This window comes from Macaca nemestrina, chromosome 2 (genome assembly GCF_043159975.1).
Source record: "Macaca nemestrina isolate mMacNem1 chromosome 2, mMacNem.hap1, whole genome shotgun sequence".
Classification (NCBI taxonomy): Eukaryota; Metazoa; Chordata; class Mammalia; order Primates; family Cercopithecidae; genus Macaca; species Macaca nemestrina.
The window spans coordinates 136,230,148-136,241,464 of NC_092126.1; positions in this window are offsets into that span (position 1 = coordinate 136,230,148).

The following is an 11,317-nucleotide window of genomic DNA, read 5'->3' on the forward strand; positions in this document are numbered from 1 at the left end:
CTGATTTCAAAGTGAGTCACAGGCCTCCACACCTAAGCCCAGACCCTGCTGAGCTGATTATTCCACCCAAGAGAAATCGCCAGTGTGACCTGTGAGAAGGAAGACTCTTGGAGCCTGGGGCCGCTGCTCAAGCTGCCTCCAGCCTCCTCATCGACCAGTCCAGACAAGGCTGCATTACCCACCAGGAAACACATGCCTATAGCCACATATTCCAGGTCTTGCAAACATATTGGGGACCAGGAAGAAAATAAAAGGCACTGGCTCGAAATAAAGAAAAAGATGCAAAATTGAAATGAATAAATGCTTAATTAAATGTCTAAAAAACAATGGGTCCACTTTGTTCATTAAGTTTGTTTTCATTAAAATCTTATTACATCTAAACACAATTTACGGGTTGGTTCCCTCACTTTGTAAGAACTCCTGAGTTTGCATGAGAAAGCACAGCCAATAGTATTATCCAGCAAAGGAATTACTACTCATAGCCAAGTAAGTTCAAAAGCAAAATTCCAAAAATTATTTTTTTATTTTTAATTTTCAAATTAAATTTTATTTTTTTAGAGACAGGGTCTCACTGTTGCCCCAGCTGGGGTGCAGTGAGGCAATCATAACTCAATGTAGCCCTGAACTCCTGGGTTCAAGTGATCCTCCTACCTCAGCCTCCTGAGTAGCTGGGACTACAGACATGTGCCACCACACCTGGATAATTTCTATTTTGTGTAGAGATGGGGTGTCACTATGATGTTCAGGCTGATCTCGAATTCCTGGCCTCAAGTGATCCCCTGCCTCAGTCTCCCAAACTGAGGGATTATGCTGAGATCGCAGGCAGAAGCCACTGTGCCAGGTTTAAACATTCTTTAAAATGTATTTACACTAACAAACATATGATATAGGTGCACTCGATACTTGATATATAATGTGGGTGAGGCTTCTGAAAGTAACCAGAGCCAGTGGACATCTTAAAATGCCCCTGCTGTAGGGCCATGTGACTGTTACTGGTTCTTGGGGAACTCTTTACTAGGAAGTCCCTACTTTTCTCTCCTGGAGATGCCAATTTCTCCTGGGAAGTCAGTCACTGGCCCCTACAGATACATACAAATAATGCCTATTATTTCAGTGGAAGAAAATGGCCCTTTCATCTCTTAGAATTAAGACACTTCATGACCAGCAGTCCACACACCTTCCTCCAGCCTCTTGTCCTACAGATTTGCTGCCACAACTATTTTCTCCAGAAAGTTCAGGAAGCTGGTCGAACTCACAGGCAACCTAACCTCTTTTTAACATCTCTGAAATCTTACTGCCTTGTCTCTGGGGAACACGTGGAGTGTGGAAGTCCTGCCAGAGCAGCCACCACCAATGTGCCAACTATGGGCGCTACTCACATCTTCCGATCGTGATTCTCAAAGGCTGCGTCCTGTGAGCACAGCCACCTCGGATAGGCCCTTCTTCCCTGGAAGCCACTTTCCACCCCTACTCGGGCATCTCCAGAGCAAGAGGTAGGCAAAGGCCATTAGCCATAGGTCACCAGGGAAATCCCCTCACTGAGTGCTTTCCTTGGATTTTTGTTTTCATGCCACTTCAAGGAGCAAGCTGATTGCAAATACACACTTTAGAATCTCCCGGGCTCACTGCGTCGTCTCTCCAATTAAGGCTCAGGGCAGCCATGTCTTCACTGGGAGGAAACCCCGTGCAGGCCTGGCTTGGAGGTGCCCTGGGCAGCTTCCAGGCCTAGGGAGATGCCAGCAGTGCCGGCTGGGGACAGATGGGTGCTGGGTTTGTCGGGGAATAATTCACACCCTCAGAAAGCCCTGCTGATACTTGGCACCAAGGAAGGATTCTTTCTAAGCCTGGCCACAGTGCAGATGGGTGGGGGTGCTCAGCAGAGGTCAGGAGAGTTTGAAAGGAGGAGGAGGAGAGAGGTGGGGTGGAGCCCAGTCCCAGACTGTGCTCCCAGGACACTCAACGGGCATCTCTAGGAACTCCTGAGCTGCCCTCCCAGGCAGGGCAGCGATGGAGGAGACATTATCAACATGGCAAACCATGCAGCCCAGCTCCCAGGGCGCTGTTGACTGGGACATCTCTCCCTTCCCCCTCACAAAGCTTTGCTCCTGAATCCCTTCCACCTCCCATTCTAACCAGCACCTAGGAAACCACTGCCAGTCACATCTCACAGAATCACAGCCACAGAAATATAGAACTCAATTCAAAAAGCATGGATTGAGTCTCTGTGACGTGCTAGGCACCATTCTGGTGCAGGGGGTACAACCTAAACCAAATAACGAAAACACCAAATTCTCATGAGGTTTACATTCTATCAGATAGAGTCACTAGAAACCAGTATGGTCTAGTCTCCCCTGGTGGAAGAAAAAGTATAAGAGCTCGAGCTCCAGCCCAGAGCCCAGCACTGTGCTGAGAGCTTTAGGTGCCCCACTTAATTCCCTTCCCCTTGATAATCCTTGAAAGACAGGATTATCACCCACATTTCACAGATATATAAATTGAGGCCTGGGACCATTTAATAAGACACTCAAGGTCACAGAGCTGGTAGATGGTAAATCCCAACCTGCCTTCAAAGCAGGCAAAGTGTGTCCTTCATGACGCCTCCCCATTTCTGTAGGCCACGGTATTCGTCTCCCTTTAAACTAAAATGAAAGTTTAATTGCCAATGCCAATACTTAACAACGTGGTGCACTTAGGCAAGGGACTCAGTTTTCTCATCTGTAAAATGGGATTGATAGTACCCAACTTCTTGGGTTGTGGTGAGGATTAGATATCAGGCCTGTACGGGCTGATCACTTAAGCCCAGGAGTTCAAGACCAGCCTGGGCAATAGGGCAAAACCCAATCTCTACCAAAACTACAAAAATTAGACAGGCACGGTGTATGCCTGTAGTCCGAGCTACTCAGAAGGCTGAGTAGGATGGAAAGGTGAGTAGGTGGGAGGATGGTTTGAGCCCAGGAACACAGGTTGCAGTGAGCCGAGATCTTGCCACTGTACTCCAGCCTGTGTGACACAGCGAGACTCTGTCTCAAAAAACAAAGAAGATATTAGGCCTGTAAAGCCCCTTGTCCAGAGCCTGGTGCTAAGTGTGTGTTCACAAATGCAAGCCATCATTTTTATTTTATTTATTTATTTATTTATTTATTTATTTATTTATACTGAGATGGAGTCTCACTCTGTTGCCCAGGCTGGAGTGCAGTGATGCGATCTTGACTCACTACAACCTGTCTCCCAGGCTCAGGTGATTCTCCTGCTTCAGCCTCCCGAGCAGCTGGGATTACAGGAGCATGCCACCATGCCCAGCTAATTTTTATATTTTTAGTAGAGACAGGGTTTCATTGTGTTGGCCAGGCTGGTCTTGATTTCCTGACCTGAAGTGATCCGCCCACCTCAGCCTCCCAAAGTCCTGGGATTGCAGGCGTGAGCCACTGAGCCTGGCCTACTCCAAGCTATCATTAGTAGTAGTAGTAGTCATACCTTTAGTATTTGACATGAACAACTTCACATAAAGAGAAAATGGTACACTGCATCTAGCAGTTCACCCCTAATAAATGAGAATGAAAGTGTACTAAATCAAACCTATAGAAGAAAAACATGGTTGCTGTGAACATTATGAATACAGTAGGTGCTCAATATGCTTTTGCATTTTGAGAGCACTGAATCCTAACCACTAGACCACCAGGGATCGTCACACTATTGCATTTTGACTCTTATTGTCATGCCTTTAGGACACAAGTAAGAGGAATTCTACATTTTCAAATACGTACCTGATTCCCTCATCCTAGAGACAACATTTGTGCCAGCCATGATCCCTGCAGTAGGAGCTGGCCAGTATGGCTGTGGAAGGGAGTGCCAGGTGCGGATTTCTCAGTGGGGTTCCTGCCAAGGTGGCTACACTAGGAATTCAGTACGTGTTCCAGACTCCTTGTTTAAGTGTTAGTGGTCTAGAACTGTCGCTGTTTTAAGCTTGGGCAATATTTCAATACTATTGTGCTTTGTTTTTCTTATATACTAAAAGCGCCACCAAGTGATAAGCTGCTCTCCTTTAGAGGCTTTCATAACCCTTTTTACACCTTTTGCCTGTGGATCAGCTTTTGCTGCCTAACAGATCACCTCAAAACTTAGTGCTTTAAAACACCTACCATTTGTTTATCTCATGATTCTGTGGGCTGGGCTCGGTGGGGGTGGTTGTTTCTCTGGCCTCTGCTGTGATCATTCATGTACCTACAGTTTGCTTCCAGTCATCATAGCTCGAGGCTTGCTGGTCAAGAGGATGGGAAGGCTCATCTTGGCTCTATATGTCTATCATCATGTAGTGGCCCAGACTGGGACTGTTATATGGGCTCAGAAGAGCTCCAAGAGCTACTAAAAATACAAGTCCCACTGTGTCTACATAATGTTTGCAAACATGCCATTGGCCAAAGCAAGTCACTTGGAGTCCAGAGTCAGAGTGAGAGAGCACTGAAAGTTACATGGCAGGGGCTATGGGTACCAAGGGGAGGAATCCAAGGTTCCAAAGTACCTGGTAAAGCCAATATATTGCTCAGAATGTGTTTGGATACAAGTAACTGAACTCTGCCCAATTCAGCTTAAGAAAACAGAGGGAAGGGAAGGGAAGGGAAGGGGAGGAGAGGGGAGGGGAGGGGAAGGGAGGGGAGGGGAGGGGAGGGGAGGGGAGGGGAGGGGAGGGGAGGGGAGGGGAGGGGAGGGAGGCAGGTAGGCAGGCATTTTACTGGCTTACATGACCGAAGGTCCAGGGTGGAAGGAGCTTTAGGTGTGGCTGGGTGCTGAGTCTTAAACAATGTCAGATGTGTCAATCTCTCTCTCTCTCTCTCTCTCTCTCTCTTTTCCTCCCTTCTTCCTTCCATGTCTGCTTTCTGGTATATGCAATTTCTTTTCTGGAAAGATTTTCCTCACATAGTTACAAAGATAATCGTCTTCTCAAAAATAGCTTCCTTCCAGCTTACCAACCCAGAAAAAGTATCATTTCTAGTAGCTCTGGCCAAAGTCCCAAGTAGGACTTTGATTGACTAGGCTTGAGACATCTGCTTATTCCTGAACCAATCACTGTGGAAAGAAGAACAGGATACCCTGATTCACCAGACCTGAGCCATGGGTCCACCCCATGGTGGGATTAAGGGTAGTATCAGCCTCATTCCTCTTGTCTCAGCTTTCTGCAGAGCCTCCCCCAGGAGGCCATGGAAACCCCAGAAGCCATGGGCCAGGCATTCAAAATGCCACTGGATAGGTATTCCCAAACCCCTTCTCTTAAACCAGGGATTGGCAACCTTTTTCTGTAAAGGTCTAGATGGTAAAATATTCTAAGTTTTATGGACCAAGGGGCAGAATCAAGGCTATTAGGTAAGTACCTACATAACAAGAGAGAAAAGACATTTCCATAAATTATTTTCAATCACTAAAAAGTTTTTTTTTTTTTTAAATCCTCAGTTTGGGCTGGGCACGGTGGCTCATGCCTAACACTTTGGGAGGCCCAGGCGGATGGATTGCTTGAGGTCAGGAGTTTGAAAACCAGACTGGCCAACATGGTGAAACCCCATCTATACTAAACTTACAAAAAAACTAGCCAGGAGTGGTGGCAGGCACCTGTAATGCCAGCTACTTGGGAGGCTGAGGCAGGAGAATTGCTTGAACCCAGGAGACAGAGTTTGTAGTGAGCCAAGATTGTGCCACTGCACTCCAGCCTGGATGACAGAGTGAGACTCCGTCTCAAAAAAAGAAAAGAAAAGATCCTCAGTTTGCAGGCTATACAAAAAGAGGCAGTGGGATGAATGTGGCCTGTGAGCCCTGGTTTGCTGACTCCTGCACTAATCTCTTTCCACTTTCCTAAGTGGAAAAAGCCACAGGGTAAGCAGAGTTTATACTGAGAAGGAAATCTAAGGGTACTGTAGGGTTAGGCTGGGCATGGTGGCTCATTCCTGTAATCCTAGCACTTTGGCAGGCTGAGGTGGGTGGATTGCCTAAGCTCAGGAGTTCGAGACCAGCTGGCCTAACATAGTGAAACCCCATCTCTATTAAAAATCCCGCCCGCCCCCCCACACACAAATTAGCCAGGTGTGGTGGGGTGCATCTGTAGTCCCAGCTACTCAGGAGACTGAGGCATGAGAATTGCTTGAATCCAGGAGGTAGAGGTTGCAGTGAGCTGAGATCGTGCCACTGTACTCCAGTTGGCACAAAGCAAGACTCTAAGTGACAAAGTAAGACTCTGTCTCCCAAAAAAGAAAAAAAATAATAATTAATTAATTTAAAAGGTACTGTAGGGTTAAAACACAGCCAAGGAAGGGGAGGAGGGGAGAGGCCGGAAACCTGTGAAGGCAGAGTCTGAAGGAGAACTGGGGAAATTTGGAAGGGGAAAGATGCATCTTTGGGGGCAGTGGCTATGATAAGAGAGTAAGATAATGAAAGAAAGAAAAAGATTTTACAATTCAGCTGTCCCTCAGTATCTGCAAGGGATTGGTTCCAGGACCCCCAGGATACCAAAATTTGCCAATGCTCAAGTCCCTGATAAAAAATTGGCATAGAAGCTGCAGATAACCTATGTGCATCCTCCTATATACTTCCAGTCATCCCTAGATTACTTATAATACCTAATACAATGTAAGTGCTATGGAAATAGTTGTTATACGGTATTGTTTAGGGAACAATGACACGAAAAAAAAAGTCTGTGAATGTTCAGTACAGAATTATCCTTTTTATGTTTTCTGAATGGTTTTCCACCCACAGCTGGCTGAATCCAGGAACGAGGAACCCATGGATATGAAGGGCTAGCTGTATTGGCTGTGCCTTACAAATTAAGTGCACCAGAGGCTACAATAAATATTCAATTGCTTTTCAATTACTATGGATACTAGATTGGTTTCTCTCTCCCTTTTTCTTAATGTGACACAATGCTGATCTGGGCCCACAAGTGGATGTGTCTTTCTATGGGCTGCCCCCCAATTCCCCAGCTCTGCTAACCCTCCCGTGGCCCAGCCACCGTGAGCAATATGGTTCCCTCACCCATCACATCTCTCCACCTGAGACATGAACGCCCCACCCTAACGTCCCTCTGCTCAACCAACTCCTATTCATCCTTTCTTTGGGAGATATTCCATGGCTCCCTGGGTGACCCCTACTCACTGAGTCCTTACCTCCCACTGCAACCTATCTATGCCCACCCTGGGGAAAGCCTGAGTTCTCTCTGGTTCCTCGCTTTAAAATGGGATCACCTGCCTGCCCCTGCTGAAAACGAGGCAAGGCAGAAGAAAGTCCTTTGCAATCTAAAGGGCAAGCTAGGCACGTGAGGGCGGTTATTGGCATTTGGTTCCAAGAAGGCCCTATTTTTGATCGTCTTCTCTGTCCCATCCTCTCCGGGTGAAGCTTCAACGTGCCCCGAGAGCCAGGTCTCCGCAGAAACAGAAATACTCTGTTATTGGCAGGAATTAGATAGGCTTGTGAATTAGGGATCTGCTTCGCGCCAATTTCATCAGCTTGGGGATGGGGGTGGGATGGGAGTGGGCACTCTGACTCTTCTAGGACAGCCTCCTCGTATTCCTGGTGATTGTTTCCCCATCCCAGGAAATCCTGCATGTGCCTCCCCGCAACGAAAGTCACTGATGTCGCGCCTCTCCTCCCAGCAGCTTCCAGACCGCGACCTTCTGTAGCTCTGCTCAAAACTTCACCTGGAAGAGCCTGTTATAATTCTTAAACAGCCCCTCAATCGACTGTGATTAAGCATACACTCCAGCCTCAGCGAGCTTGGCGTCTGCACCTGCCGCTCGGAGGCCCTTCTCAAGGCACCTGCGCTGGACCCCGCCCCGCCTGGTCCGCGCGCACGCGCAGTGGCCCCACCCCGCCCCGCCCCGCGGCGCCCGAGGACCGGATGGAGCTACACTTACTGGTTCAGCCAGGAGGCCCTGCGCAGCTGCGGGGAGAGCTGGGTGGTTGTGCCACCTCATTAGACACATTGGTGGACGATGCCACAGATTAGCAGGTTGGCTCGCAGGGCGGGGCGCAGGCTTTCTCACTGATCTGGGAGCATGGGAGCAGGGGCCATCCGGGGGCGGCCCGCCTGCTTCGCTTTCCTTGAGCAACGTCTCACTTTGCCCTTTGTTTTTAAACACCATGCAGGATGGTTTGTGTGCCAACGAAGCTGTGTCACTTCTCAAGTGTCGGTGCTCAACGTGGCAACCCCCCTCCCGCCCCCAGTACAGAGATCCCGCCCATCCACCGACAATCCCCTCCTCTTCTTTCTTCCCCTAGGTGCTAGTGATTCAAGGTAATCCCACTGGAGGGAACACACGCTGCGATGCACCCTCTCCTCTTCCACTGAGCCAGGGGTGACCTTGAGTGACTCAGGCCATCTCAGCAGGCTCTACCAGGAACAGCACCTAGAGCTGGTAGACAGCACGGGCTGCAGAGAGGTAAAGATGGGGTTCGGAAGCCAAGGCTCCCCTTGTTGCACGGGTGGCATCAGGCAAGCTACTCAACCTCAAACCCTGGCTTCCCTTCTGTATAATGGAGACAGTCTCGACCCCACAGGCACTTGTGGAGAAAGTGGGTTTGAGCTGAGCTCCTCTGAAAATCAGGCACACTCAGAGAGTAGCTCAGAAAACCAGGATGTGTCAGTTTCATACTCTGGGAAGCAGAAGCCAAGATAGAATTAGAAGTGCAATGTCTGTGAAGGAAGAATAAAGGGAAAAGGAAACAGGAGTGGGGCAGGGGGCAGACCACAAGGAAGACCGATAAGTGTGAAGGGAGAAGGCTGGGAAGAACGACTAGGGTAGAAGGAGCCCCACGGTGCAGTGCAGCTTGAGAAGGTGTGGAGGGGATGGAAGTCACTCATGGGGCAGGAATGGCCCAGCTCCAGCACCTTGCTATGGCCAGCCAGCTGCTGGAAACAGGCCAGGAAGAGTGTGGCCTTGGTGAAAACAGTGGGGTGGATCCCGAGATGAAGGTGTAGCAGCTGGAAGCTGTCAGTTCACCACTCCTCTTCTGAAGGGAGAGCTGAGCCCTGCACATGGGAGCACTGGTGAAAAGGGTGGTAGACGTTTATCAGTAACCTTACTGGTTTTGTGCTCCATCCTCCATCTCCCAGAGTCCCCCTGACCTTGCCTTCAGCTCCAGGAATGGCCACATGGCTCAGACAAAGCCAACCAGCACATCCCATTTCAGTAGCCAGCGATGAATGATTCAGTGTTTACCCAAACGCATCCAATCAGGGTGAATCTGAGGACATTTGCTGGGGAGGCTGGGACACAATCTCTTTTCTGACAGATGGTAACAAGAAAGTAGGTAGCTGCAGGGGCTGCTGGCAGCCATCTTGAGACATGAAAGGTGTCCAAATTGGGATGAATTCAGTGTTGAGGATGGTGGTGCAGAGAAACAGGAGACAGGGGCTTTGGTCACATTGTTGGATGGCTGGGTTAAGCCTCTCCTGAAATCCATTCTACTGCTGGACTTTACAGTTCATAAACTAATAAATCCTCTTTACTGTTTGAAGCAGTTGCGTCAGGTGTCCTGTTACGTATAAGAAAGGTCTCTGATTTGATCAGCAATAGGGAAATGGATGTTCTCTGAGCTCCAAAAGTCAGCACACGCCTAATGCTCAGGCCTTATGGAGCCTCAGACTGATCAAAGGCTGGTATAGGCATCCATGGCTGCTGCTCTTGGGACCTCAGGGGAGCAGTGCGTGAATGTTCATTTCAGAGTCATGACAACTCCACGTGTCTGCATCCTTTTACACCCAGTCACTCCCTTTCCCACAACCAGCTGCTGTCTTCACCCTCTCACCTGTATCTTTTCTCCATTACATAGATCCTCCTAACTCATACTTCTTCCTCCTTCCTGAGTTGAGTTTGCAAGACTGATTCCAGATTCACCTTGTGATTTTCTTAACGCATCTCTTACCTTCAATAACTTCCAAGGGCCTGATCCTCTCTTCATTTCCCAATTCAAATTTCTGGGAGCAGGACTTGGATTATCCCAGCTGTTGCCTATTTAGACACCCTCAGAGATTCTAATTCCACTATCTTTGGAGCGGACTGAGTATTGGTAGTTTTGAAAAGTTTCTTGCATGGTTCAAGTGTGCAGCCAGAGTCAAGAACCCTTGGATTAGTAAAGCTTTCCAGGCCAGCTGACCCCACAGTCAGCCCTTGGGTCAAGTTCAAGCCCAATCCAGTCAGCTAAGAGCAGAGCTACAGGGTTTCACTATGCCCAAAGTCCCTTCCACTGGCAGAATCTGTGGCTACAGAAGGAGTAAGAGGAGGCCGGGAACAGTGGCTCATGCCTGTAATCCCAGCACTTTGGGAGGCCAAGGCAGGTGGATCACCTGAGGTCAGGAGTTCGAGGCCAGCCCGGCCAACATGGCAAAACCCTGTCTCTACTAAAAATACAAAAATTAGCCAGGCGTGGTGGTGCGCGCCTGTAATCCCAGCTATTCAGGAGGCTGAGGCAGAAGAATCGTTTGAACCCAGGAGGCAGAGGTTGCAGTGAGCTGAGCTGAGATCATGCCACTGCATTCCAGCCTGGTGACAGAGTGAGACTTTGTCTCAAAAAAAAAAAAAAAAAAAAAAAGGAGTGAGAGGAGACAGGCCCCTACTTGACATGCTGAGGACAAACAAGCCTAGCACAGTGTTTGGCATCATGCAGTTGCTCAACAAATGACAGATGTTATATTACATTCCTGTCTCTTCTCTAATTCAAGGGGATGCAGTTGGCCCTCCATATCCTGGGGTTTCACATCCATGACTTCAACCAACCACAGACTGAAAATATTCAGATAAATAATAAAATACAATAAAAATGCATATTTTAAAAACAATACAGTATACTCACAATTTCCATAGCATTTACATTGTATTTGGTATAAGTAATCTAAAGATGATTTAAAGCATACAGGAGAATGTAGGTAGGTTATATGCAACTACTATGCCATTTTATATAAGGGACTTGCACATCCCTGGATTTTGCTATCTGAGGCGGCCCTGGAACCAATCTCCCACAGATACCGAGGGACGACTGTATTGTCTTTAAAATAAACTATGCATCTGGGTGTGGTGGCACGCACCTGTAGTCCCAGCTACACAGGAGACTGAGATGGGAAGATCCCTTGAGCCCAGGAGTTTGGTGAGTTCTGATCACATCACTGCACTCCAGCCTGGGCAACAGACTGAGACGCCATCTCAAAAAAGAAAAAAAAAAAAAAAAAAAAAAACTTAAAAAATAATAATATAAAACAAAATAAACTATGCTGCTATAACACAACAGAGGAAGAGCTGCTGAGGAAGCACCTAGAGGATCTAGGCATTCATGCTTAGCAAAT